The 23,001-nt window shown below is 46.7% G+C and overlaps 1 pseudogene; it reads left to right on the forward strand.

Moving 5' to 3' along the window:
* LOC119939996 overlaps positions 1–16,328 on the forward strand; it is a 38,204-nt pseudogene extending 21,876 nt beyond the window's left edge.
* Positions 16,329–23,001: the final 6,673 nt, after the last annotated feature.

The following is a 23,001-nucleotide window of genomic DNA, read 5'->3' on the forward strand; positions in this document are numbered from 1 at the left end:
TTGGGAGAAACTGGTATTTGTTTTTCCTCCCAATATCAGCCCTTTACTGGGCAGACTGAGGTGTAATAATAATACTTATTGATGTACTTCTTAAGCATGAACTGTGTGCCAAGCATTCTGCTAAGCTGTGGCTGGTTTCCATCTCTCTTGTTTACTTTAACTTTTATTAAGTAGCTACAACTGGAACTTAGAGAAGCGGCATAGCCAAGTAACAACAGCACAGGCCTAAGAGTCAAAGGATCTAGGTTCTAATCCTAACGCGACCACTTGCATTCTGTGTGACCTTGGACAAGCCTCTTAATTCACTGTGCCTCAGTTCCTTCATCTGCAAAATGGGGAGTAAATATCTGTTCTCCCTCCTTCTTATACTGGGAGACCCAGGTTGGAGACAGGCAGAGATTGTTGTGATTATCTGGGATTTATCCCAGCGATTCGTACGGTGCTTGGCTCATAGCCGATATTATTATTAATACAATCATTATTATTATTTTTATCATAGTTATCATTATTATAATCACTGTAGGTGGCTGTACTAAGAGCTGGAAAAAGTCATTGATTCAGACACAGATCTCGAAGCATCAGTGGCCCCCATGGAGTCCCCAGTGAGTCATGGATAAAACATCACTGAGGCAGTTCAGCATATACCAAAGATACAACGTAATCCCAAAATATGAAGCCCCTATATGTGCAGTTATTATACCTACCTATAAGTGAAAAAGCCTTTCTTTTTGTTCTGACATGACTGCAGGGTAGTAGGGTTTTAATATCCAGAGAACTCTTTGGCAGGTGATAAACTTTGAATGTCATAATGAAGTCTTCTGGGGCTTTTTGAAGGAAAAAAGTGAAATCATTTCTCTTTATTGTTTTTATTTCTGCAATTTTTCAGCATTCACAGAATTGAAAGGAATAGATGATCTCCAACTGTTATTTTCAGCCTGATATTCGTTTGCTGGGGCCTGAGTTTTTTTTGTGTGTATGTGTGTGTTTTGTAATGTTTTTGCCTAGAGAGATGGCAGAGGAGAAGTATGGAGGTAGTGGATATTTTCCTTTAAAATCTTTACAAATTGCAGGTTGATTCTCCTGGTTTTGAAGAGTTTCCATACTTTCTTCATCTATCGCTTGGCTTCATCTTCAGTAGCATTTACTGAGTGCCTTCTGTGAGATCACCTCGTTCTGCTAGAGAAGCAACATGACTTAGTGGAAAGAGCACGACTGTGGGAGTCAGAGGACGTCGGTTCTAATCCCAGCTCTGCCACTGTCTTCTGTGTGACCCTAGGCAAGTTGCTTCACTTTTCTGGGCCACAGTTCCTTCATTTGCCCGTCCTCCTTCCTACATAGAATATGAGCCCCTTGTGGGAACTAATGATCTTGTACTATCCCAGTGCTTAGTACAGTGCTTGGCACATAGTAAGCACTTTATTATTATTATTATTATTTAGTCTTTAAGCCCTTGACATTCACCCATCCTAAAAACTCCAGGGATTTCTGGAAGAATTCCTGGTAGGTTTATTATCAACTCTAGTTAGACTAGAATGAGAGCTGGGTCTGTGTCTCACTCAATTGTAGTCGCCCAAGCATCTAACACCATGCTCTGAACTCAGTAGACATCCAGTAAATACCATTAACAGTGGTAATTTCAGCACTTCCTCAATTCCTATCCCACCAGATACTCTCAAGGTAAGAGGAGAGGAGGGCCAAATTTTTTATGCCAATTTTACAGATGAGGAAACTGACGCCCAGGTTAGTGACTTGCCCAGAGTCACACAGAAGGCCGGTGGCCAATCTAGGATTAGAATCAGGGTCTCCTAGTTCCCAGGTTTTTCTACAGGCCACAACAGCCCTTTATAGGCTAGTAAATCGGTTAATGGACTGACAGGTTTTTTTCTGAAACTCTTCACAAGTGTCTTTTTTCAGTATGAAGCCACTTGCTCATCCCAACTTGCAAAATAAAAGCTGACCGGTTTGCTAGATGCTTTCCACTGAAGCTTTATAACTTCCAAAATTGGAGGAAGAAAGCCTGACAAGAGACAAACCTTGTGCACATGGGCCTGAAAATCATGTAAATTGAGTGTCTTTTCCTCTTCAAACTGCCCGAGGTGGTACAAAGATGTTTGAATAATTCTTCCTCCATGCCATTGTGAGATTTACATCCCAAACCCTGCCTTAGTCGCCAACAGCCCTGTTTGCTTGCGGATGATAGGGAAGTCTTAATACTTTTTTCTTGTCGCCTTAATCCTTAAACCTACCGGGGCCCTTCAGCAGAAGCAGAGGGCAATTACTTTATGCAAATGCAGGCATTTGATGCTTCGTCCAGTCGGGGAAGTCGAGTCGCTGTCGCTGCAGAGAAGAGGTTTGGGTTTTCCAGGAGTGCTCGCCACTGTAGGAACCTAGGCAGTAAGTTCTGCCCTGTGACACAGTCGTTTTCTCCTTTTGCCAATGTCGCATCCCCCCGACTTCCCTGGTGAATTAGAGGCGGAAAAGGCCAGGGGAGATCAAAGCATGTAGGAGAGGAGATGGATTCCCAGGGAGCGAAGTGGACATGAACAGCCTCCACTGATCTAGCTACCATGCCCAAGCGGCCAGCCCGTTGTTCATTCATTCTTTCATTCATTCAATCGTATTTATTGAGCGCTTACTGTGTGCAGAGCACTGTACTAAGCGCTTGGGAAGTACAAGTTGGCAACATATAGAGGCGGTCCCTACCCAACAACGGGCTCACAGTCTAGAAGGGGGAGACGGACAACAAAACAGAACATGTGGACAGGTGTCAAGTCATCAGGATAAATAGGAGTAAAGCTAGATGCACATCATTAACAAAATAAATAGAGTAGTAAATATGTACAAGTAAAAGGAGTAATAAATCTGTACAAACATATATACAGGTGCTGTGGGGAGCGGGAGGAGGTAGGCACATCATTAACAAAATAGAGTAGTAAATATGTACAAGTAAAATAAAAAGAGTAATAATTCTGTACAAACATATAGGTGCTGTGAGGAGGGGAAGGAGGTGGGGGGGGGGGTGGAGAGGGGGAGAGGAAAGAGGGGGCTCAGTCTAGGAAGGCCTCCGATGTGAGCTGTTCCACTTGCAGACACACCATGGGTATTTTTCCCCTGCCTAATGCTACTTCCCCAGCCCGCATGCCCTGCTCCGCTAATGCCCATCTGCTCACTGAACCTCGATTTTATCCCTATCTCACTGCCGACCTCTTGCCCACATTCTGCATCTGGCCTGGGACGCCCTCCCTCTTCATAGCCGACAGACAATTACTCTCCACATCTTCAAAGCCTTACTGAAGGCCCATTTCCTCCAAGAGGTCTTCCCTGACTAAGTCCTCCTTTCCTCTTCTCCCACTCCCCTCTGCGTCGCCCGGATTTGCTCCCTTTATTCACCCTTCCCCCAGCTCCACGGCACTTAACGTACATATCCATATTTTATTTCTTTATATTAATGTCTGTGTCCCCCTCTAGACCGCAAGCAAGCTATGTGCAGGGAATGTTTCCACCAGCTCTATTATATTTTTATATCGTACTCTCTCAAGCACTTGGTACAGTGCTCCGCACACAGTAAGTACTCCATAAATGCGACTGATTGATTTATTGAGAAAGACGAGTGAGGGACTATAGGATGATCAGGTGGGAGGGAATGGGGTGGGAGGAGTGGAAGATCTCTTCTGGCAGGCTCATGAGATGACAGTGTCTAGCAAGGCACATGTGTTGAGGTCATGGGTTCAAATCCCAGCTCTGCCAATTGTCAGCTGTGTGACTTTGGGCAAGTCACTTAATTTCTTTGTGCCTCAGTTACCTCATCTGTAAAATGGGCATTAAAACTGTGAGCCCCCCGTGGGACAACCTGATCACCTTGTAACCTCCCCAGCACTTAGAACAGTGCTTTGCACATAGTAAGCACTTAATAAATGCCATTATTATTATTACTTCTGCTCCCACTGCTTTCATTGGCTCCGTTCCCCTCCTCGAGGCATGTATGTTTCTCTCCATGGGATGAGGATGTGTGGTACTTTCCAAGCACTTAGTACAGTGCTCTGCACACAGAAAGCGCTCAATAAATATGATTGAATGAATGAATGAGTGAATGGCAGTAGAAGTGGAAAGTGAATGGGTGTGTTGGCTCTCCACAGGTCCTGAAGTGTGGACGATCACACATGCTGGGGAAAGATGCAGTGAGGTAGGTGGTGAAGGGGAGGCTTGGACTCTTGATTCTGCCCATCACTTGCCTAGGGACTTGTGTGTCCCAGGACAAGTCCCTTCACTTCTCCAGGCCTCAGTTTCCACCTCTGTAAAATGAAGGTTCAATAACTTCTCCTTCCAAGCTAGACCGTGAGCCCCATGTAGAATAGGGATTGACTCTGACCAGATTATTTTATGATCGGTAGATACCCCTGTGCTTACAAGCAGCGTGGCCTCATGGATAGAGCAAGCGCCTGGGAGTCAGAAGGACCTGAGTTCTAATCCCAGCTCTGCCATTTGCCAGCTGTGTGACCTTAGGCAAGTCACTTCACTTCTCTGTGCTTTGGTTCCCTCATCTGGAAAATGGGGATTAAGTAGTGAACCCCATGTGGAGCATGAACTGTGTCCAACCTTGATTTGCTCTTATCTACACTAGCACTTGGGACAATGCCGCTTAACAGATACCATTAAAAAAGTCCTTGACACAGAGTAAGCACTTAGCAAATATCATAATGAGGATTATTATGTAAGATTGTATAACTGCAAAATTCCATTGTATTGCGGTAAAGGTTTAGGGAGGTTTGGAGAAGACTCAGAGTATGCAGAAAGGGAGGGTGTCTTCACTCCAACAGACATCCTTTCTCTTCTACCATCTGGGTCTGTGGAGGAGTAGGTGGGAACCCCAAAGGGAAGGGAAGGGGATTTCCCCTTTCCTCCCCTCTGCCTCCTCCAGATTCCTTTATCTTTTTTTAATGGTATTTGTTTAGCACTTACTATGCGTCAGTCATGGAGTAGATACATGATAATCAGGTTGGACATAGTCCATGTCCCACAGTGGGCTCAAAATTTTAATCCCCATTTTGCAGATGAGGTAACTGTGGCCCAGAGAAGGGAAATGACTCGCCCAGGGTCACGCAGCAGACAAGTAGGGGAGCTGGGATTAGAATCCAGGTCATTCTGCTTCCCAGGCCTGTGCCCTGCTTCTTCTCATCTGAACCGGCCTCAGCCTGAGTTGGGGCAGAGGGTGTGGAGGCTGGGGTCAAGGCTGAGGAGAGGAAGCTTGGTGGGGAGTTGGGTAACATCAAAGTTAACAGTTGTGTAACCTCTCTCAGACCCCCATGGGACAGAAGATGGGCCATGTCTTTGTTGGCCATCAAGTCAGAGGGTGGTCACAGGGGGAATCCTCCTGAGGCAATCATATTTACTGAGCATTTTCTGTGTGCAAACCACTGCGCTAAACATTTGGGAGAGTACAATAAAACAATATAACAGACACATTCCCTGCCCACATTCATTCAATCTTATTTATTGAGTACTTACTGTGTGCAGAGCACTGTACTAAGCGCTTGGAAGTACAAATTGGCAACATATAGAGATGGTCTCTACCCAACAACGGGCTTACAGTCTAGAAGGGGGAAACGGACAACAAAACAAAACATGTGGACAGGTGTCAAGTCGTCAGAAAAAATAGAGTTAAAGCTAGATGCACATCATTAACAAAATAGAATAGTAAATATGTACAAATAAAATAAATCAAGTAATAAATCTGTACAAACATATATACAGGGGCTGTGGAGAGGGGAAGGAGGTAGGGTGGGGGGATGGGGAGGAGGAGAGGAAAAAGGGGGCTCAGTCTGGGAAGGCCTCTTGGAGGAGGTGAGCAAGCTTACAGTCTAGAGGGAGTCATTCTAGAGGGACTTGAGTCTTCACTTTCACATTTCCAAGAATCATGGGATCCGACTCTGCACACTTTATATCAATCAACCAATGAATGGTATTTGTTTATTGAGCACTTACTGTGTGCAGAGCACTGTACTAAGTGCTTGGGAGAGTACAACACAACAGAATTGGTAGGCACGTCCCCGGTCAACAGGGAGCTTAGGTCTAGATGTGGAAGACGCTAATGTAAATAAGTGAATTATGGATGTGTTATAGAGTTGAGTTCTAGACTGTAAGCTCATTGTAGACAGATAATGTATCTGTTTATTGTCATATTGTACTCTCCCAAGCATTTAGTACAGTGCCCTGCACACAGTAATGCTCAATAAATACGATTGGATGAATAATAAATGCTATGTGGCTGAGGGAGGGGTGAATAAAGTGAAAAAATTCAAGTGCAAGGGTGACCCGGAAGGGAGTAGGAGAAGAGGAAATGAGTCAGTCAGTGGTATTGAGCATTTATTGTGTTTAAAGAGCACTGTACTAAGTGTTTGGAAAGTACAATAGAGGTAATAGAGCAGTAGACTATCCCTGCCGCAGGGGCTTTACAGCCTAAAGGGGAAGTCAGGTATAAAAATTAATTACAGATCAGGGAAATAGTAGAGTATGAGCATAGGTACATAAGTGCTGTGGGCCTGGGGTGAGTTTATACATGCCCTGCAGCGAGCCAGCTGGCCGTGCTTAGTGAGGGCTTTCTGTTTGCAGAGGACTTACACTGGGCTCTGGGGGAAATCATAGAAGAGCATGCCTGTACATCATCATGGGCAAAACGGCCAAGTTCTTATTCATCTTCAATTCCCCTTAGATAGTCAGCTCCTGGAGGGCAAGAACTCTGCTCCGGTCCTCTTCTATACATTTGGTCCAATTCTCCCTTCACAGTCACAGCTCAGGAAATGGTTTTGATTAATTGATGTATATGAGGAAACAGCATGGCTCAGTGGAAAGAGCCTGGGTTTGGGAGTCAGAGTTCATGGGTTCTAATCCCAGCTCTGCTGCTTGTCAGCTGTGTGACTTTGGGCAAGTCACTTAACCTCTCTGTGCTTCAGTTACCTCATCTGTAAAATGGGGATTTAGACCGTGAGCCCCCCGTGGGACAACCTGATCACTTGTATCCTCCCCAGCGCTTAGAACAGTGCCTTGCACATAGTAAGTGCTTAACGAATGCCATTATTATCCCTTAGTACCGATTTTATGATAGGGTCTAAAACTCTAGTGGTCCACTACATCTTTATGGGCTCTTAGGCTCGATATCTGGCCGAAAGTGTTGGATAGCATTCTGGGACTCGTTCTGGAACCTTTTAGAACCTGGATTTAAGGGCCAGTTCAAATGTGCACGTCATGGCATTTTCTAGGAAAGAATCCACTGGAGCGTTCAAATCTGAGGGTCTGGGCTGGTCTGTCCTGGGCAGACTCATGTTAGGAAGAGCATTTTAATTTGCAAAAGTCGTTTCAGTTCCAAATCTGCCTGAGGCAAATAGAAACCGAGGTGCCAACTCGGTATTTGGGAGTTGACACTACAGACCAAAAATGATCGTTTCCTTAAGTGTTAGCACCTCCGCTCCTAGAACCCACACCGGACAACTGAACGTTAGCTCCTCCATCTGTCAGTCGATCGAGCAGTCAATCTGTCAGTCTGTCAGTCAGAATAGGGGTAAAAGATGCAATCCCTCCCTCAAGGAGCTTCCACCCTGTCAGCAGCGCGGCCTAGTCGGTAGAGCATGGCCCTAGGAGTCAGAAGGACCTGGGTTCTAATCCTGACTAAACCATTTGTCTGCTGTGGGACCTTGGGCAGGTCACCTCACTTCTGTATGCCTCAGGTTGCTCATCTGTAAAATGGGGATTAAGGATGTGAGCCCCATGTGGGACGGGGACTGTTTCCGACCCAATCACCTTGTGTCGATCCCAGAGGTTAATACAGTGCCTGACACATAGTGAGCACTTAACAAATACCGCAATTATTATTATTATTATTGGCAGAGGCCCCCATGCAGTAAAACTATGAGTAACAGCCCCCACTCAGGGTGTGACAAGCAAGGCTGCCCCGGCTTGTCCCATCCAGAAATACATGTCATGTCCCATCACGTCATGTTGCCCAGGGGCAGAGTTGGGCACCCTCTCCACCATTCTCAGCGTTTTCTTTCTTTGGGCCTCTGACTTCTTTTGATTATAAGTGTCCGAAGGCTTAGCGTCTGTCGGAGGGCTGTGTGAATGCTACGGTTTGTGCTCCTGGGCACTCGTTTCTATGCGGTTATTGTTTTTTAAAAAAAACCATGTCCATTTATGTTGCTTTTATCCAGCAGGCTCCCCGGGGCTATTTCAGAGCAGACGAAACCAAGAAATCAGTATAGTCATTAGATTAATCCATGGCCACTGTAATGGCAGAGCAGTTCCTGCCATGAAATGTAGTCTTAGATGGAAGTTATGAATAGGGGGAGGGAAAAATACCGTAAAGGAGAACACGATACACTAAATTGAAGAGGAGAATTAAACCCCGAAGACCCTCACTTAGATGATGCGAAATTGCAGGTTTCAGCGAATGGCACAATCACCACCCCTTTTGGAAGAGGGAGGGAAGTTGGTTTCAAGCATGAAGGGAGAGAGAGGAAACGCTGAGTGTACATGTTTATCCATGAACTCATGAGTATGTGAGGACACGTGTGTGTATGATGTTGGCGTCTCTACGTGTAAATAGAAGCAGCATGGTCTGGTGGAAAGAGCATGGGCTTAGGCGTCGAGGAGCTTGGGTTTTAATCCAGACTCCGTCATTTGCCTGTTGTGTGACCTGAGGAAGTCAACTTACGTCTCTTGGCCCCAGTTTCCTCCTCTGCAAAATGGGGATTCAGTACCCTCCATCTTATCTCGTATTTACCCAGGCAATGAGTGTGGTGTGTGGCACATGCTATCAAACAGTTGTATTTACTGAGTGATTACTGTGTGCAGAGGACTGTACTAAGCATGTGGGAGTGTTCAATACAAGAGAGTTGGTACACACGTTCCCTGCCAACAAAGAGCTTACAGTTTAGAGAGGGAGACAGGCATTGATATAAATAAATTGTGGTTAAGGACATAAGTGTGGTGGGGCGGAGGGAGGGGTGAATAGAGAGTGCAAATCCAAGGTCAAGGGAGACACAGAAGGGAGTGGGTGAAGAGGAAATGAGGGCTTAGTCGGGGAAGACCTCTTGGAGGTGTGCATTTAATCATGCCTTGGAGGTGGAGAGAGTGATCGTCTGTCAGATATGAAGAGGGAAGGAGTTCCAGGCCAGGAGCAGGAGCGATGCAGAAGCAGGATGTGGGTGAAGGGTCCGTGGCTAGGTAGATGAGATCGAGGTGCAATGAGAAGGTTGGAATTAGAGGAGCAAAGTGTGTGGGCTGAGTTGTAGGAAGAAATCAGAGATAATGCCACAGTTATTATTATTATTAAGATGATGATGATGATGCTGCTGGGAGCGTTCATCTCTCCTCTTAGGGTGTGAGATCCCTGTGGGCAGAAAGCGTGTCCCTTCTTTATTCTGAACATCCCAAGTGCCTAGTTCAGGCCACCTCACCAAATGGGTGCTCTGACTAGAAGCAGCAGCCTGGCCTTGGGGCTTTGAGGGATCCTCACCGTACCTCGCTCTCGCCTGTCCCGCCATCGACCCCCAGCCCACGTCCTCCCCCTGGCCTGGAATGCCCTCCCTCCGCACCTCCGCCAAGCTAGCTCTCTTCCTCCCTTCAAAGGCCTACTGAGAGCTCACCTCCTCCAGGAGGCCTTCCCAGACTGAGCCCCCTTTTTCTTCTCCCCCTCCCCATCCCCCCCACCCTACCTCCTTCCCCTCCCCACAGCACCTGTATACATGTTTGTACAGATTTTTTACTCTATTTTACTTGTACATATTTCCTATTCCATTTATTTTGTCAATGATGTGCATCTAGCTTTACTTCTATTTATTCTGATGACTTGACACCTGACCACATGTTTTGTTTTGTTGTCTGTCTCCCCCTTCTAGACTGTGAGCCCGTTGTTGGGCAGGGACCATCCCTATATGTTGCCAAGTTGTACTTCCCAAGTGCTTAGTACAGTGCTCTGCACACAGTAAGCACTCAATAAATACAATTTAATGAATGAATGAATCTAATCCCACCTCTGTCAGTTCCCTGCTGTCTGACCCTGAACAAGTTATTGAACTTCTCAGTGCCCCACTTTCCCCATTTGTGAACCCCACGTAGGGCTGATCCGAGCTGATTATAGCGTGCTTACCCCAGCACTTAACAAATATCACAATTATTATTAGTAGTACAATTATAGTAATTGGATGCCTACTGGATACTTTGCACTGTATTATCCTCTTGAGAATCAGAGGGTAATTATATTATCCGATTATTAGGTTTGTGCCATTCCCAGGCATGGAGAGAGACCTAGAGAACATGAAGGTAACTGAATTAAGGCAGAGATTGATATAGACAAGGTCACTGGAGAAGAAATCTCCAGAAGCAACATGGCCTAGTGGATAGAGCGTGGGTCTTGGAGTTAGAAGGACCTGGGCTCTAATCCTGGCTCTGCCGCTCGTCTGCTGTGTGACCTTGGGCAAGTCACTTCATTTCTGTATGCCTCAGTTACCTCTTCTGGAAAATGGGGATTAAAACCGTTAGCCCCATGTGGAACAGGAACTGCGTCCAACTTGTATCTACCCCAGCACTTAACAAATACCATTTTTTAAAAATAAAACCTTGAAACGAAGGTTAGCTAAATTAGCGTTCTGAAGCATTTGAAAGCCCTTTGAATGACAAGAGCCTCCTGGGGAAGGCCCAGCCTGCTGGAATATCATGACAGAAATCTTCAATCCAGTACTGGGCTGATGTGGCTTTAGCAGGGTTGATTAAGGTGGCCAAATGATAGGAGCTCTAATAATAATAATAGTTATGGTACTTGTTAAGTGCATAGTATGTACCAAGCACTGTTCTAAGCGCTGGGGTAGGTACAAATTAAGCAGGTTAGACACAGCCCCTGTCCCACATTCATTCATTCAATTGTATTTATGTATGTTGCCAACTTGTACTTCCCAAGTGCTTAGTACAGTGCTCTGCACACAGTAAGTGCTCAATAAATATGATTGAATGAATGAATGAATTTATTGAGCGCTTTCTGTGTGCAGAGCACTATACTAAGCACCTGAGAAGTACAAGGTGGCAACATATAGAGATGATCCCTACCCAACAAAGGGCTCACAGTCTAAAAGGACTGGAGCTCGTGGACCTCATAATCTTAATCCCCATTTTCCAGTTGAGGTAACTGTGGCCCAGAGAAGTTAAGTGACTTGCCCAAGGTCACACAGCAGACATGTGATGGAGCCAGGATTAGAATCCAGGTCCTTATGACTCTTAGGACCATGCTCTATCCACGAAACCTCTCTGCTCTCTGACCCCATGACCCCAATGCTTCCTTCTCCAGCCCGGTGTTCGCCCTTGTCCCTTGGATCTCTCAGGTGAACCCAGAGACCACCTTTCCTGCTCTTCTGTAGTCCCCCTTCTGCCCAGCTCTTCCCACTGTTTACATTCCAAAGGCAGTTGGGGCAGAGGGGGGCAGCGGGGAAGAGGGGAAACCTGGCCTGGAAAGAAATCGGAGACGCTTGGGGGCGGGGAAGGTGGAGTGGACCAGCTGCTTACAAATAAAGCGCTGATCAAAATGGAAAATGTCAGCAGAGAATTCAGGGGAACACTGTCTTACCTTGAGGCCGACAAAGCTTGAGAGGGACCCCAAAGGTCAACTGGAGTCGGGCAGGAGAGAGGGAGATGTAAAATCAAGACCCAGTCAGGAGAGGAGTGGGCAGGGAGTGGGGGGAAATACTTCACTATTTGATGAAAACCTTACAGGGAAATGGAACCTGAGAAGATGCCCTCAGCAATATCAGTCAGGGAGCACCTCTCACTGTCACCCCACAACACACAAACACACATACACACACACACCCATTCACCCCCTACCCAACCCCCCACAGTGTCCAAGAATATAGAAGGCTTTCGACTGGATGCCATGGTTGGCTTAATTCAATGGGCCAAATTCATTACACTGCAGACGGCGTGTCAGTGAAGAAGAACAGGCGATCATTTGTGAATGGGATCCTCAGCCGAACGAACGCCGGATTTAGCTGAATGAGATCCAAAGAGCCCGTGGTTCAACCCCATTCTCGGGCAGTGGGAAGTCTGGGTTTTCTGTCTCATTCTGTGGAACGCTCCTGGAGGTTTGGTGGTTTCCCCCAATCCCATGTCCACCCACCACCATTAACGGAGAGTCCCTGCCCTAGTCTGTGGGCACATTTCATGTCCTGCCTCTCTGCTGGAACACCCTCCTCATTTCCGACAATTACTTTCCCTCCAGGCTTCAAAGCCTTATTGAAGGCACATCTCCTCCAAGAAGCCTTCCCTGACTTAAGCCCCCGTTTCATCTTCTCCCACTCCTTTCTGAGTCACCCTGACTTTCTCTCTTTCTTCACCCCTCCCCAGCCCCACAGCACTGATGTCCATATCTGTAATTAATTTATTTATATTAATGTCTTTCTCCCCCTCTAGACTGAAAGCTCATCATGGGCAGGGAATGTGTCTACCAACTCTAGTATATTGTTGTAGCGTATTCTCCCAAGCTCTTAGTATAGTGCTTTGCACCTAGTAAGTGCTCAGTAAGTACGATTGAATGAATGAATTTGGCAGGACATGCCAGTGACATACACCTGCTTCCCTGCATGTATGTGTGTGCAAACACACACACAGACACACGTCATACACCTTCCTGATAGAATCGACTCCTTGTCCGTTTTGGTAAGAACACCTTGGGGATGTGGAGGAATGTCTTGCAATTAATTTTCTTCCTCTTTCCTTCTGGTTCTAACTTCAGAGTGTTTGAGCTCCCTAAATGCAGTTTGGTCACACAAGAGTCAAGCCAGACCTGCAGCCTAATACAACCTGATTTGCACTTGGAACGGATCAGTGTCCTATACCTTGCTCGACTATTTGTTGTGCACCCCAGGAATAATAGTGATGTCTTCATCCTAAATGTATTTAAAATGACACTCTGGGCCAGTGCTGCCCGTGTAACAGGTTAAGCCTCAGAGCTTTATTTTCTGCACTAACTGCCCAATGTGAAATCAGAGGGATTGTGGTGTTGGGTGGGGGGTGACTTTCAGGGGGCTGATGGAACTCCTCACTCCCACCTTCCCCCGCCTTGTGGCTGAGGAATTTGTAATTTTTTAACTTCCCCCATTTCAGGCTGGTTTTATCAGTGGCTAATATTAATGATAATATTTATCAAGCACTTACTATGTTCCAAGCCCTGTGCTGAATGCCAGGGTAGTTACATGAGGGGATTGAGCTCATAAACAGGGTTCAAATCCTGCTTGGTCACTGACTCTCTGGGCTTAGTTTCCCTTTCAGAAAATGAGGACACAATTCCCCTTTCAACTGGACCTGGGGGTGTTTGGGAATCAATCGATGGTATTTAGTGAATGCCTACAGGGAGCAAGTTGGAAAGCTGAAATCTTCCAACTGAGCAGTTAAAGGCTGCCGTCATCTCACCCCTCTGGTGGGGAATGTGTAGGCGGGGAGTTTTCCACAAATGAGAAATGTTTTAAATTGGGTTTTCATTTTTAATGGTACACCAGGCAAATTGAGACTCTTGCCTCTTAACTCTTTGCCTGTGCTTTTTTTAGATATTTCAAGCTAGCAGAGGGTAATAGAGAAACTGACCCATGTTTATTTTAAAGCACGTAGAAATGCCCACATTACACTCAAGTTATTTAGATTATCCATTTATTGATCTAACTTTACATGTCTTTAGATTGTGTGCATATTTAAAAACTGCATATTGTAAATGATTTATATTATTGTCTGCCTCCCCATCTATATAATTTTAATAATAATTTTGGTATTTGTTAAGCGCTTGCTATGTGCAAAGCACTGTTCTAAGCGCTGGAGAGGATACAAGGTGATCAGGTTGTCCCATGCGGGGTTCACAATCTTAATCCCCATTTTACAGATGAGGCAACTGTAGAAGTGAAGTGACTTGCCCAAAGTCACACAGCTGACAAGCGGCAGAGCCGGGATTTGAACCCATGACCTCTGCCTCACAAGCCCATGCTCTTTCCACCAAGCCACGCTGCTTCTCATCTAGACTGTAAGCTCGTTGTGGGCAGGGAACGTGTCTGCCAACTCTGTTGTACTGTACTCTCCCAAAAGCTTGCACATAGTAAGTGATCAATATATACCATTGATGATCTATAACAATAATAATAATAATTATAATAATTATGGTATTTGTTAAGCGCTTACTAGATGCCGAGCACTGTTCTAAGCGCTAGGGTAGATACAAGTTAATCAGGTTGTCCCACATGGGGCTCGCAGTCTTTATCCCATAATTATTATTTATCCCCATTTTACACATGAGGTAACTGAGGCACTGTAGTTGGCGCTTGGGAGTGTACAATGGAGATAATGGACATATTCTGTACCTTTGAGCTCACACTCTGAGGGAGGCAAGCAGGCATAAACAAAGAGCAAAGGGAATTTTGATCAATCAGAAATGTAAACCCATAGTCATTCCATTAACGGAATTTATTGAGTGCTTAATATGTGCAGAGCACTGTTCTAAGTGCTTGCAAAACTACAGTACAGGGAGATGGTGGACATGATCCCTTCCCAAAAGATTTGTTTTAGAATTCCTTTCTCAGGGCACTTTTTTTTTCTTTAGGTTTACATCTTTGACTCATGGGTTCTAACAATTTGTTTTTAATATCCATCAATTGTATTTATTGAGTGCTTACTGTTTCAGAGCCCTGTACTATGTGCTTGGGAGAGTACAATATAACAGACACAAATATAACAGATGCATTCCCTGATTACAGTGAGTTTACAATCTAGATAGGGGACCGACCTTAATATAAATAAATAAATTACGGCTATGCACATACATTATGTGGGGTTGGTGGGGAAGGAGGGATCAATTAAGGGAGTAAATCAGTGTGACGCAGAAGGGACTGGGAGAAAAGGAAATGAGGATCAATTAGGGAAGGCCTCCTGGAGGAGGTGTGATTTCAATAAGGCTTTGAAGGTGGGGAGAGTCATTGTCGGCTATGAAGGGGGAGGGCATTCCAGTCCATAGGAAGAATGTGGACAAGAGGTCGGCGCCGAGATGGATGAGATTGAGGTGCACTGAGTAGGTTGGCATTAGAGGAGCCAAGTGTGTGGCTACGTTGTAATATTAGAGATTTTATTATTTTATTATTATTATTAGAGAAACAGCATGGCTCAGTGGAAAGAGCACAGGCTGGGGAGCCAGAGGTTGCGGATTCTAATCCCGGCTCTGCCACTTATCAGTTGTGTGACCTTGGGCAAGTCACTTAACTCCTCTGGGCCTCAGTTCCCTCATCTGTAAAATGGGGACGAAGACTGTGAGCCCCATGTGGGGTAACCTGATTACCTTGTATCTACCCCAGTGCTTAGAACAGTGCTTGGCACCTAGTAAGTGCTTAACAAATACCAATATTCTTATTATTATCATTTTAATAATAATGGTAGTCTTTGTGGAGTGTTACTATGTGCCAAGCACTCTACCGAGCACTGGGATAGAGTCCAGAAAATTAGCTTTCATCCCTAGGTGTTCCCTGGAATTAAGAAAACTGGTCTGTGCCTTCTGGAATTGTGAAAGGCTCAGCCCATCGAAGGAAGGTTGTCTGGTAGGGTGAGGAAGTGACGGAAGGGTTCTGGGGGACAGATATTACAGTGCTCTGCACATAGTAAGCGCTCAATAAATACGATTGATGATGATATTGGGGGCCTGCCTGGTGGGAGAGCTTCCCCCTTCCCCCCCATTCACTGATTTATCCCCAACTCTAGCATGAACCTGGGATGCAGAGTCAGGTGGGTGTCCTAAAGGTAGAGATGGTTCATAGACAAGCTGGTGATAGGTTTTGCCCCTTTAAAAAAAAAAAAAGAAGACCATTCTGGATCACAGAATAAACGTTTGTTTTACCTAAACAGCAGCCTAGGTGGATTCTGCCTGTCTCCCCAGAGGATTAAGGAACTTCACTCTTTCCTGGGACAATTAGAAAAGACGCCTCCATTGCTTGTCGCTGAGATCAGTCCGAAACATCTCCTAAAAGCACTTTTATAACTCCAGAAGGAGACAGACGGATTCCTTGTAAAACCCACCGTGGACATTTCTGAGAAAGGTAGCATCCGTGTTCGCTTTAGGTCACCACAAATGCTGCGATTCGCCATCGTAACAGTGTATTGATCTTGTCTTGCCTTCTGTCAACAGAGCTGCTCTTGATCTTCATTCCAGGACTCACCCATCTGGAAAATCCTCTAGGTGTTCTCACCCAACAAAACGTGTCCTGAAGTTGAAAGCTTAAATATAAATAGAAGGTGTTTCACCTGAAAGACTTTAGCTTTATTTCTATTAATGTCTTAATAGAAGGCCGGCTGCTCCTTGTGGACGGTGAGGTGTGTGGTCTAATGCTCTTGGACCTGTGACCTTTGGACATTTGATATTTTCCCCACCCCTATCCCACAGGATTTATGTGCATGCCTTTAAATTACATACATAAATGGCTTATTCATATTAATGTCTGTCTCTCCTCGACCCAGACTGTAAGCTCACTGTGGGCAGGGAATGTGTCTGCTATTTCTGAAGAACTCTCCCAAGCGCTTGGTACAGTGCTCTGCACACAGTAGGTGCTCAGTAAATACCATTGATCGATTTTGCGGGGTTTTCTCAGTGTTCAGGCATTTGGCGTGCTGTTCGGATGTTTATTCCTCCCTAGCACAATGCCAGAAAGTTCAGTTGGGTTTGTGATATTTTCCATTCTCTTCCTTCTGTGAATGTTTCTGTCGGTCTCTTTCTCGCTAGACTGGAAGCTTCTTGAGAACAGGGATTATGTCTATCAAGCAATCAGTGGTATTTACTGAGCATTTACTGTGTGTGGAGCACTATATTGAGTGCTTGTGTGAGTATGATCCAATTGAGTTGGCACCATCCCTTCCTTCAAGGAGCTAACAATCTAATGTCTACTAACTTCATGGTACTCTCCCAAGCTCCGTGCGCGGAAGACACTCAATAAATATGATTGATTAATTGACAATGGAGTTAGATTATTATTATTATTATGGTGTTTGTTAAGCCCTTACTATGTGACAAACACTGTTCTAAGCCCTGGAGAAGATACAGATTAATCAGGTTGGACTCAGTCCATGTCCCACTTGGGGCTCACAGTCTAAGGGGAGGAAGAGTAGGTATGGAGTCCCCATTCTTCTGATGAGGCATAGAGAAGGTAAGTGACTCACCCAAGGTCACACAGACAAGTGGCCGAGTCAGGATTAGAACCCAGGCCCGAGCTCTTCCTCTAGTCCACACTGCTCAGACACAGTTTATCAATCAATCATATTTATTGGGCATCCACTGTGTGCAGAGTACTGTACTAAATGCTCATCATGGGCTTGGGGAAGCAGAATGCTACCATGATGATGAAGGAGTCTCCCGACAGGAGCAATAATCATAATTGTGTTATTTGTTAAGCTCTTACTATGTGCCAGACACTGTACTAAGTGCTTGGGTGGATATAAGCAAATTGTGTTGGTCACGGTCCCTTTTTTACAGGGAGCTCCCAGTCTTAATGCCCATTTTAAAGGTGAGGAAACTGAGGCACAGAGAAGTGAAACAACTTTCTCAAGATCACACAGCAGATAAATGGTGGAACTTGGATTAGAACCCAGGTCCTTCTGATTCCCAGGCCGGTGCTCTGTCCACTAGGCCACGCTGCTTCCAATAACGAACCTCGGGCGATGCTCTATGTAAGGGGATTTATTAGCAAAGTGCTTTGCCCGACCTCTTGCGCGCAGATTGAGGCTTGCTTTACCCTCCCCGCCACCGCCACCCCCACCCCCGCCACTAGCCACCCGCTAGCCACCCCGTGGCACCAAGAGGGGGACTCAGCGGCTAAGAAACGAGCATCCCGGCGGTGACTCCCAGGGCGGCATCCCGCGGGCGTCTCCTTCCTTCACGCCCATTGAGCCGCTGGTCCTTAAACTGAAAGCGTTCATCACCACCGGCCGTTCGGGAGCTCTTACGACCCGGGGGTTCCCCAGGTCTACCTACGGTGCCCGACCTACAGCAGCCCAGTTTGGTGCCAGGTGGAATGCCTCAGTGGTCCCCAGTGCCCATCATATCCATGCCAATGGGCTTCTCTAGTCGCCAAAGGCATCGGTTGGCCCGGAACCCGGCGCTTAGACGTATCGAAACTGGTGTCGATTCAGAATTCGCCCCCAGCTGCTGCTGCTGCGGCTACTACTATTGCTGCTGCTGCCACGGCTGCTCCCCGGGCCCTGGGCTGTGCTTCCTGTTGTCCGGCCGCCCTGGTCCCCCCGTGATCTTGCCAGAGTCGCGGGTGTGAGTCCCGGCGTCAGGGCCGGGCGGGGTTGGGCCTGGCTGGTGGTCCATCTCATTGTCGGAGGTGGAGATAGATGCATCACCTGGAGGCCCCGCTCCTTTGCCCATCGATCGCTTCTCTCAAGAGCTGTGACTCACGGGGCCCGGGATGACTCGTGCTGGAATTCGGCCAGGACGGGTCTCTGCGGCCCGCCGGGAGCGGGAGGGAGGACTTCTGTCATGCCGTTTTCATTTTCGCTTCTACCATGTGTTAAAACCACTCCAGCTAACCACTGAGAGCTGGCTCGGATTATATAACTACAGAGTAGAGGCCTTGTTCTTTTCTCCTCCTCCTCCCTGCCCATTGGTGAGTGATCTTGAGAGAGAGAATTAACCCTCTGTTTTTCTCTCTCTCAGGTCACAATTGGTCAATGTGGCCTTTATTATTACTATTACTATTATTAATAATAATAGTAATAATAAGTGTTACTATTACTATACTATTATTACTATATTATTATTACTATTAATAGTAATAGTAATAATAATAGTTAAGCAGGCCACAACTGGTCAGTGTGGCCTTTAATAACAACAACAACAATAATAATAACTGGTATCTGTTAAGTGTCTGCTATGTGCCAGGCACTGTACTAAGCGCTGGGATAGATACAAGCTAATCAGGCTGAACACAGTGCCTGTACTGCACAGGGCTCACAGTCTGAATCCCCATTTTACAGATGAGGTAACTGAGACCCAGAGAAGTAAAGTGATTTTCCCAAGATCATACAGCAGGCAAGTGGCAGAGCAGGGATTAGAACCCAGGTCCTTCGGACTCCTAGAGTCTAAAGGGGAGGAAGAGCTGGTCTATAATATTTATTTTACAGCTGAGGAAACTAGGGCACAGAGAAGTAAAACGATTTGTCCAAGGTAGTGGTGGAGCCGGGATTGGAAACTAGGTCTCCTGATTTACAGTGCTTCTGTCACTTGACTAGCATGCTGTTTCTCCCGCCTTTATGTTGCTCACTGCCTCCCCTCCCGAGGCTGGTCCTTGTTGGCGCGGTTGTCTTTCCAGTAACACTGGTAGCCTCAGTTACCTTATCTGTAAAATGGGGCTTAAGACAGCCCCGTGGGACATAGACCTCTAGACTGTGAGCCCACTGTTGGGTAGGGACCGTCTCTATATGTTGCCAACTTGTACTTCCCAAGCTGTTAGTACAGTGCTCTGCACACAGTAAGCACTCAATAAATACGATTGATTGATTGATCGACATAGAGAAACAGCGTGGCTCAGTGGAAAGAGCCCGGGCTTTGGAGTCAGAGGTCGGGTTCAAATCCCGGCTCCGCCGATTGTCAGCTGCGTGACTTTGGGCAACTCACCTCACTTCTCTGTGCCTCAGTTCCCGCAGCTGCAAAATGGGGATTAAGACTGTGAGCCCCACCGTGGGACAATCTGATCACCTTGTATCCCCCCAGCACTTAGAACAGTGCTTTGCACATAGTAAGCACTTAACAAATACCATTGTTATTATTGTCATCATCAATCGCATTTATTGAGCGCTTACTGTGTGCAGAGCACTGTACTAAGCGCTTGGGAAGTACAAGTTGGCAACATACTATTATGCGTGAACTACATCCAACTCGATTAGCTTGTCCAGCCCAGTGTCTGGCACATACTAAGCGCCTAACAAATACCATAAAAAAACACTGGATGGGTGAGGTACAGAGAAGCGAAGGGACTAGCTTAAACTCACACAGAAGGGAGTGGCGGAGCCGAGGCTAGAACCCGTCTCTCCCGACTCCGAGTCCCGTGCGCTCGGTGCCAGCTCGCGAGGCTGGGTGATGCCTGGTTGGAAAGTTTCCAGGCGCCTGACCAAAGGGCTGGCCGGAGCAGGGGAGGTGGAACAAAAACCGTTGAGACTGCACAGCTGCTACTTATCGGTGTGAGTCCGTCAAGTGTAACCCCTCCAATCCCTGCTTTTCCGTGCCGTTGGTCGCTTTCTCCCCTTCAAAGCGGGAGCAAACCACCTAGAAGCACTGACCTTTGGCACAGTTCTCCTCCTCCTCCTCTCCCCTACTTCCTCCGTCCCTCTCCCCACCTCTACTCGCTGTCCTCATGCCCTTGGTGAAAGAGAGAGAGAAAAAACTGCAGCCAAGTCCTCTGGAGCGGCTGGTCCAGGAGCTCTGAGACGTCCGCGGGTCGATGACAACCGTCTCGAGCAGGTGGGAGCAGATGAGGGTGATAACAATATCCGCTAAGGTTGGTGGATAGTAATAATTATGATTCCGGTATTGTCAAGCACTGTTCTAAAGCAACGTAGAGAAGCAGCGTGGCTCAGCGGAAAGATCACGGGCTTTGGAGTCAGAGGTCATGGGTTCAAATCCCTGCTCCGCCACTTCATTCATTCATTCCATCGTATTTATTGAGTGCTTACTGTGTGCAGAGCGCTGGACTAAGCGCTTGGGAAGTACAAGTTGGCAACATCTAGAGACGGTCCCTACCCAAGAGTGGGCTCACAGTCTAGAAGGGGGAGACAGACAACGAAACAAAACATATTAACAAAATAAAATAAATAGAAGAAATATGTACAAATAAAATAAATAAATAGAGTAATAAATATATACAAACGTACATAGATATATACAGGTGCTGTGGGGAGGGGAAGGAGGTAAGGCGGGGGGATGGGGAGAGGAAGGAGGGGGCTCAGTCTGGGAAGACGCTCCCAGGCTCATAGTACAGTGCCCTGCACACAGTAAATTCTCAATAAATGCGATCAAATGAATGATTGAATGAATCCCGGCTAAGTCACTTACTTGCTGTGTGACCCTGGGCAAACGACTTCACTTCTCAATGCCTCAATTCCCTCATCAGTAAAATGGGGATTCAATACCTGTTCTCCCTCCTGTTTTAGACTACTTAGCCCCATGTATGACCGGAGCTGTGTCTGACTTGATTGTCTTGTATCCACCCCAACGGTAAGTACAGCGCTTGGAACATAGTCGGCACTTAACAAATACCACAGCTATGATTACTTACTATGGGGTTTAGGGGGATGGGGGCAGAGCTGAGTTGAGTAGCACCTTAGCCACTGGCCTGAGCAGGTGGGCAGGGGTGGGAGGTAATGCCAATGGCCTCGCTACCCTCTCTTGCTCAGGACATGCTACCCAGTGTCTCTCAGTCAGCTGCCTGGTTGCCCCGTGGCACACAAATGCTCCATTTGTCTCAGTCCCTATGCCCCCAGAGACCCTTCCACATGCTTTGGGTGGGAGCCCAGGAGCAGCTGAACCCTCCCTGAGGAGAGGTCGGGCCCAGCCCCCGCTCCCAAAGAGCTTCACCATCCAGCAAGGGGAAAGCAACCAACCAGAAATGCAAGCAATGATGCCTGACATGAGTCTGGTGTTTCTGTTTTTCCCAAGCTCTTCCACATCAGTGATCACTTTCTCTCCTCCCGACATCCTTGGGACATCAGGAGAGCAAGTACCTCTGCTCCATGAGGAAACTGAGGCTCAGAGAAGTCAAGCATCTTGCCCAAGATCACGCAGCAGTGCCTCCTAGCCCCTCCCCTTCCATAAAGGAAGACACATTCACAATAATGCCGAAATCACCCAAGTGATTTCTATCTGGGTGCAGTGTTCTGAGCACTTCCTGAATATAATAATAATAATGATGGCATTTGTTAAGCGCTTGCTATGTACAAAGCACTGTTCTAAACGCTGGGGGGATACAAGGTGATCAAGTCGTCTCACTGTCTTAATCCCCATTTTACAGATGAGGTAACAGAAGCTCAGAGAAGTAACATAATAATAATAATAATGATAGCATTTATTAAGTGCTTACTATGTGCAAAGCACTGTTCTAAGCTCTGGGGCTGTTAAAAGGTGATCAGGTTGTCCCATGGGGAGCTCACAGTCTTCATCCCCATTTTACAGATGAGGTCACTGAGGCCCAGAGAAGTTAAGAGACTTGCCCAAGGTCACACAGCAGACATGTGGCGGAGCTGGAATTTGAACCCATGACCTCTGACTCCAAAGCCTGTGCTCTTTCCACTTGAGCCACGATGCTTCTCTAATGTGGGCCTGGACTGGCCACTCACTCGCAGTCTGGAGCATTGAGGACAACCAGTGGAATTAACCAAGTGCTCACTGTGTGCAGAGCACTGTACTAAGCGTTTGGGAGAGTACACTATAATAGAATTGGTAGACACACTCCCTGCTCTCAATCCCACAAGGAAACGTCTATTCTCCAGCCCCTTCCTGCCTTCTCACACCCTTTCCTTGTGGATTGATTCACTCTGAGGACCACCGTAAATAACACGTCCCATCGACATCCTCCTCCCAGCCGGCTCTCTCCCACCTGGATCGATCACCTCCCTGGGTCACAAGAGGAAGTTTTTTTCTGTTTCTTTACCCTTCTTCCCCTCCCAACTTCCCACATTAATAACGCCCATGGCGGGAGTGTGTGTCCGTGTGTGTTAGTGTGTGGGGGTTGTGGCAGGGGGAGGCCAACTCGAGCCAGCGGAGGTGAGCCGACCCGATGCACAACCATCGTGCGATTGATCTTTCCCGAGTCTCTGTGTATTTTAACTCCTGGTGGAATTTTGAAAGATCACATTTTCTACAGGCCGAGGAGAAAAGTGAGAACCGCTGGGTAATGAGATTTTCCTCGCGGAATTTGATGGATGTCGCGGCTGGAGAGGTCGGGCCATTTG

This window comes from Tachyglossus aculeatus, chromosome 18, assembly GCF_015852505.1.
Source record: "Tachyglossus aculeatus isolate mTacAcu1 chromosome 18, mTacAcu1.pri, whole genome shotgun sequence".
Lineage (NCBI taxonomy): Eukaryota > Metazoa > Chordata > Mammalia > Monotremata > Tachyglossidae > Tachyglossus > Tachyglossus aculeatus.